Source organism: Pleurodeles waltl, chromosome 11 (genome assembly GCF_031143425.1).
Source record: "Pleurodeles waltl isolate 20211129_DDA chromosome 11, aPleWal1.hap1.20221129, whole genome shotgun sequence".
NCBI classification, from domain to species: domain Eukaryota; kingdom Metazoa; phylum Chordata; class Amphibia; order Caudata; family Salamandridae; genus Pleurodeles; species Pleurodeles waltl.
Window position 1 is genome coordinate 536,967,154 of NC_090450.1, and position 6,332 is coordinate 536,973,485.

Sequence of the window (6,332 nt, forward strand, 5' to 3'; positions counted from 1 at the left end):
TCATGGAACTGTGGGGTTCGTAATGAGAAACTCCCAGCCCATGTACTCTATATGGCCACACTGCACTTACAATGTCTAAGAATGGACTTAGACACTGTAGTGGCGTATTGCTCATGCAGCTATGCCCTCACCTGTAGTATAGTGCACCCTGCCCGAGGGCTGTAAGGCCTGCTGGAGGGGTGACTTACCTATGCTATAGGCAGTGGTTTGTAAGCATGGCACCCTGAGAGAGATGCCATGTCAACTTTATCTTTTTCTCCTCACCAGCACACACTATCTGCAATGGCAGTGTGTAGAAAGTTGGCTCTGTATATACTATCTCAAAGTGAGAGATAGTGTGCACAGAGTCCAAGGGTTCCCCTTAGAGGTTGATAGTGGCAAAATTAGATAATACTAATGCTCTATTTTGTGGTAGTGTGGTCGAGCAGTAGGCTTATCAGAGGGTAGTGTTAAGCATTTGTGGTACACACACAGGCAATAAATGAGGAACACACACTCAAAGACTTAACTCCAGGCCAATAGGTTTTTATATAGAAAAATATATTTTCTTTATTTTTAGAACCACAAGATTCAAATTTTAGCTAAGTACATAAATTTCAAGGTACTTCACACAGGTAAGTATAGAACTTTGATTTAAAACAGCAGTACACACCGTTTTGGTTAAAACGGCAAATAGCTATTTTAAAAGTGGACAATGCAAAAATCAACAGTTCCTGGGGAGGTAAGTAATAGTTTGTTTTTCAGGTAAGTAAAACACTTACACAGTCAGTCTCCTGGGCATAGGCAGCCCACCTTTGGGGGTTCAAGGCAACCCCAAAGCCACCGCACCTGCAACACAGGGCCGGTCAGGTACAGAGGTCAAAGGAGGCCCCAAAACACATAGGTGCCTATGGAGAACAGGGGTGCTCCGGTTCCAGTCTGCTAGCAGGTAAGTACCTGTGTCCTCGGGGGGCAGACCAGGGGGGTTTTGTAGAGCACTGGCGGGGGACACACACAAGCACACAAAACACACCCTTATCGGCACAGGGGGCCGGGTGCAATGTGCAAAGTAGGTGTCGGGTTTTGCAGTGATAGTAATGGAGGGACCCGGTGGTCACTTTGGCAGTGCAGGCAGGGCACAGGGGGCTTCTCGGGCCAGCCACCGACTGGGCTAGGATGAGGGCGGCCTACTGGTCACTCCTGCACTGGTAGGTGGTTCCTCTCGGTCCTGGGGGCTGCGGGTGCAGTGCTTGGTCCAGGCATCAGGTTCCTTTGTTACCAGGCAGTCGCGGTCAGGGGAAGCCTCAGGGTCCTCTCTGCAGGCGTCGCTGTGGGGGTGCAGGGAGGTCGACTCACGGTATCCACGTCGTTGGAGTTGCCTGGGAGTCCTCTCTGCAGTGTTGGTTTCTCCAAACTCGAGCGGGGGCGTTGGGTGCAGAGTGTGAAGACTCACGCTTCTGGTGGGAAGTTAGAGTCTCTTTAAAGTTGGTTTCTTGTTGCGGTTTTGTAGTTGTTTCTGGACAGAGCTGCTGTCCTCAGGAGGTTCTTGGTCCTTTAGGTGCAGGTCAGTCCTCTGAGTCCTCAGAGGTCGTTGGTCCCACTGGATGAGTTTCTGTGCAGGTTCTTTGAGTCAGGAGACAGGCCGGTAGGGCTTGGGCCAAGTCAGTTGTCGTCTCCATCGTCTCTGCGGGGCTTTCAGGTCAGCAGTCCTTCTTCTTTCTTCAGGTTGCAGGAATCTGATTTACTGGGTTCAGGGTCACCCCTAAATACTGAATTTAGGGGTGTGTTTAGGTCTGGGGGGCAGTAGCCAATGGTTACTACCTTGGAGGGTGGCTACAGCCTCTTTGTGCCTCCTCCCTGATGGGAGGGGGGCACATCCCTATTCCGATTGGGGGAATCCTCCAAAACCAAGATGGAGGATTTCTTAAGGCAAGGGTCACCTCAGGACACCTTAGGGGCTTGTTCTGACTGGTGGGTGACGACTCCTTGTTTTTCTCATTATCTTCTCCAGACTTGCCCCCAAAAGTGGGGGCTGTGTCCGGAGGGGCAGGCATCTCCACTAGCTGGGATGCCCTGGGTCACTGTAACAACAGGCATGAGCCTTTGAGGCACACCGCCAGGTGCTACAGTTCTTGCAGGGGGAGGTGAGAAGCACCTTCACCCAGTGCAGGCTTTGACAAAGGCACTCACCCCATGTGGCCAGAAACCCGTCTGGTTGTGGCAGGCTGGCAGGAACTGGTCAGCCTAACACTGGTGTTTGGACTGGTATACAGGGGCATCTCTATGATGCCCTCTGTGTGCATTTTTCAATAAATCCCACACTGGCAGCAGTGTGGATTTACTGTGCTGAGAAGTTTGATGCCAAACTTCCCAGATTACAGTGTAGCCATTATGGAACTGTGGAGGTCGTAATTGACAGACTCCTAGACCATATACTCTTTATGGCTACCCTGCACTTACAATGTCTAAGGTTTGGCTTAGACAATGTAGGGGCATAGTGTTCATGCAACTATGCCCTCACCTGTGGTATAGTGCACCCTGCCTTAGGGCTGTAAGGCCTGCTTGAGGGGTGACTTACCTTATGCCCCAGCCACTGGGTTGAGGGCATGGCACTCTGAGGGGAGTGTCATGTCGACTTAGTCATTTTCTCCCCACCAGCAGACACAAGCTGTGAGGCAGTGTGCATGTGCTGAGTGAGGGGTCCCCAGGGTGGCATAATACATGCTGCAGCCCTTAGAGACCTTCCTTGGCCACAGGGCCCTTGGTACCAGTTGCAAGGGACTTATCTGTGTGCCAGGGCTGTGCCAACTGTGGGAACAAAGGTACAGTTTAGGGAAAGAATACTGGTCCTGGGGATTGGTTAGCAGGATCCCAGCACACTTTCAATCATAACTAGCATCAACAAAAGGCAAAAAGTTAGGGGATAACCATGCCAAGGGAGGCATTTCCCTAGACAGTGTGCATGTGTTTGGTGAAAGGTCCCTTAGAGTGGCACAATACATGCTGCAGCCCTTAGAGACCCACCCTGGTCACAGAGCCCTTGGTATCACTGGTACCTTTTACAAGAGACTTAGCTGTGTGCCAATTGTGGAAACAATGGTACAGTTTAGGGAAAGAACACAGGTGCTGGGGCCTTGTTAGCAGGATCCCAGCACACAGGCAGTCTAGTTAGCATCAATACCAGGCAAAAGGTGTGGGGGGGGGGGGGGCTGTGTGTGCGTGTGGGGGGCGGTTAACCATGCCAAAAGGGGCACTTTCCTACAACCTGGATAACTAAGCACTCAGGTGCAGGGTGTTGGGTCAGGAATTTAGGGTCGTTAGGTGCAGGCCTATGGCGGCGTCGATCATCCAGTTGACAGCTACCCCTGTGCTGGGTTTACCCCATGTACTCAGCAGGACATCAGTGAGGACTTCATTGAAGGGCAAAAGTGTTTCTTGGAGTGGGACGAGGACGAGTGATGTTGGCTCCGTGAGTGGTTTTGTGACCTTCCTCTTGAACGAGACGGGAAGCGGAAGGGGAATGAAAGGCAGAACTCAGATTCTTGACGACCTAAGAGCCGGATCAGCAGAGAAGACTGCCATCCTTGCAACATCCGGTTTGTACCAGATGAGGGACCCCTGGTCCCTGCGCTGGTGCAAAAGCACACAAAGGAAAGGAGAGTGACCACTCCCCTGTCCATCAGCACCCCAGGGGTGGTGCCGATAGCTCCTCCAGGTGGCCACATGATTCTGCCATCTTGGAAACAAGATGTGAAGAGGCCCCTGGGAGCATCTGGTTTGTCAGGACAGGTGACTGATGTCAGTGACCCCCCTCTAATAGGTGGTCACTCTACAGAATAACCAAACCCCCTGTTAGGGCTATTTAGGGACTCCCTTGTGGGTGGGTCCCCAGATTCAGTGTGCAAGACTCCACCAGGACTCCTCTGCATTGACCTCTTTTGCTCATGATCACCGGAACTGCTGCTGGACTTCACAGGAACCAACCAAGCGTGCAACTCCTGAGACAAACTTGCCTTGCAGCATTGTTTCTCCAGCTCCTGCCAACAATTGCAACATTTCCATGGCTGTGCCGTCTCTGGGGTCGGCAAGACTTCAGCTGCACCAAAGAATGAAGAAGGAATCTCCCATGGAGTGAAGGAGTCACTCCACTGCACCCTCAGGCACCTAAGGCAACGATGTGCGACTGCTGGGATTTGTTATCCAAGGGACAGCGTGGAACCTCCAACACAGGTGGTGGGTCTAAGCGGTGCCCTTGGTCCTCTTTATCTGTTGTCCAATTTGGGAGATGTGAGCCCTTGCATCTTCCTTCCTGACAGTACCCCTATTCACTGTGACTCTTGCAGCAACTAAGGCTTGTTGACTCCTGCTTTAAGGGATCGTCAGGCTCAAAGTAGGCCGGGCCTCCAGCACTTCATCCTTGCAAGGACAGTCTCTCCTTTGCTGATCCAGCGACTGCTCTCCAGGTGTGCTGATTGGGCTTCACTGCAACTTACTGTGCCTGCTGCTAGTGGGTTGTATGTGGGAGCTGGGACTTCTTCTGCTGGCTCTTCTTCTGCTGGCTCTACCAACTGCTGAGGGTAGCCCAGACTCCCCTCTAAGGGTCGAGTCCCCTGGACCTTGCTCGTCCCCCTCATATGCAAATTATTTTCTGCCTAGATTTGCGTTTGCCAAGGCTTGTTGGTGGTCCTCCTGACCACTGACCATCTGCGACCGGTGTGGGACATCTTCTGCACGACTCCAAGGACCTCTCTGCAGCTCCTGGGCTCCACAGCTCATCTTCATCCACAGAAAGATGGTAGTGGCTCCTGCCCCACCTGGACACTCCTGTGTGGACTGGACTCTGTCCCCTTCTGTTGCAGGTCCTCTTCATCCAGAATCCACCAATGGGTTCCTCTGGACTGGCCCTGGTCTTGCAAACTTTCTTTTCCAAGGCCCCTTGTTAGTCTTTGGGGAGACCAGGTAACGTACCTCTGCTCTCTTGGTCACTGGGGGTCATCTAGGTACTCACCTTTGGGGGTCCCGAGTTCTCCCAGCTCCCTTCTAACTATTCTACATCCTTGGGTGGGGAACTTCACTTCGCATTACACTATTTTAGTATATGGTTTGGCATCCCTATAGGGCCCTAACTATTTTCTGCTATTTCTTGCCAATGCTGGTTGTTTCTTTATGCTAAATCCTAATACTTACCGTGTGTATATATAGTGTGTACTCACCTCCAGTTGGGGACTACTTAGAAGCAATCTAGTTCAGTGTTACTGTAATAAAGTACCTATATTTTTGCAACACCGTGTGGTTCCTTTCATGTGAAATAAGTTACTATGTGACTGCTGTAGTATTGCAAGTGCTTTACACTCCTCCTAGATAAGTCTTGGCTGCTCACCACAGCTACCACAGGAGAGCCCTGGCTTCCTAGACAGTGATCCACTAAATAATACAGGTTGCTTGGACCTGGTATAAGGTGCAAACACCATAGGTGTTGCCACAGACAAGGCCAGCTTCCTACAGTGGGCATAACCCTAACCCTAGTCGCCTAATTCCTTCCAAATAAGATGGAGGAATTTGAAAAGTAGTGCCCGTTTTAACTCATCCACCCTAGCACGAAGTGGGCACTCCTCCTAATTTAACTAATATCTCCCCATGCTGCAGCCAAAAGTGGTTTCAGGACAGGGGGGTTGGTCCTCTCCGCTGTATGCAGACACCCGAGTCACATTACAAAGGCAGCAAGGCCTTTGAAGCTCCCCACCTTGGAATGTCCATCCTGCCTGTGAGAGGTGGTCACACCTCTGTCCAGTGCAGGCTTTTGTCTCAGGCCCTCACAGTCGGGGGCATACCTATGGTGGCTGAACTGGTCAGGACCAGTCAATCAGCACACTAGTCGTAGGTTTTCAGGGGGAACCTCTAAGGTGCCCTCTGTGTGCATGTTTTAATAAATCCACCACTGGTGTCAGTGAGGGTTTATTATTCTGAGAACCATCATATAGCTGGGGAACTCATCATGACCAGTGTCAAGCACATGCATTTAAAATGGCTTCCCTGTACACTTCATATGTCTGAAAATCGACAAAGACATAGCAGGGACATATTTGCTCATGCGGATAAGCCCTTACATCTAATATAATGCACCCTGCCTTAGGGCTGTAAGACCTGCTATAGGGGTGACTTACATATATTGCATGCACTGTTTAGGGGACATAGAACACACGCTGTGTGCCTGTAGGAGGTTGGCGCTCTACGTAGTGCAAAACTAGGCACACTATGTAAAGGGTCCAGGCAACCACACACTGGTTTCCAGAGATAAATATCCGGTAGAGATATATTCTAATTGCAGATTCCTTACCTTTGAATTTCCCCAG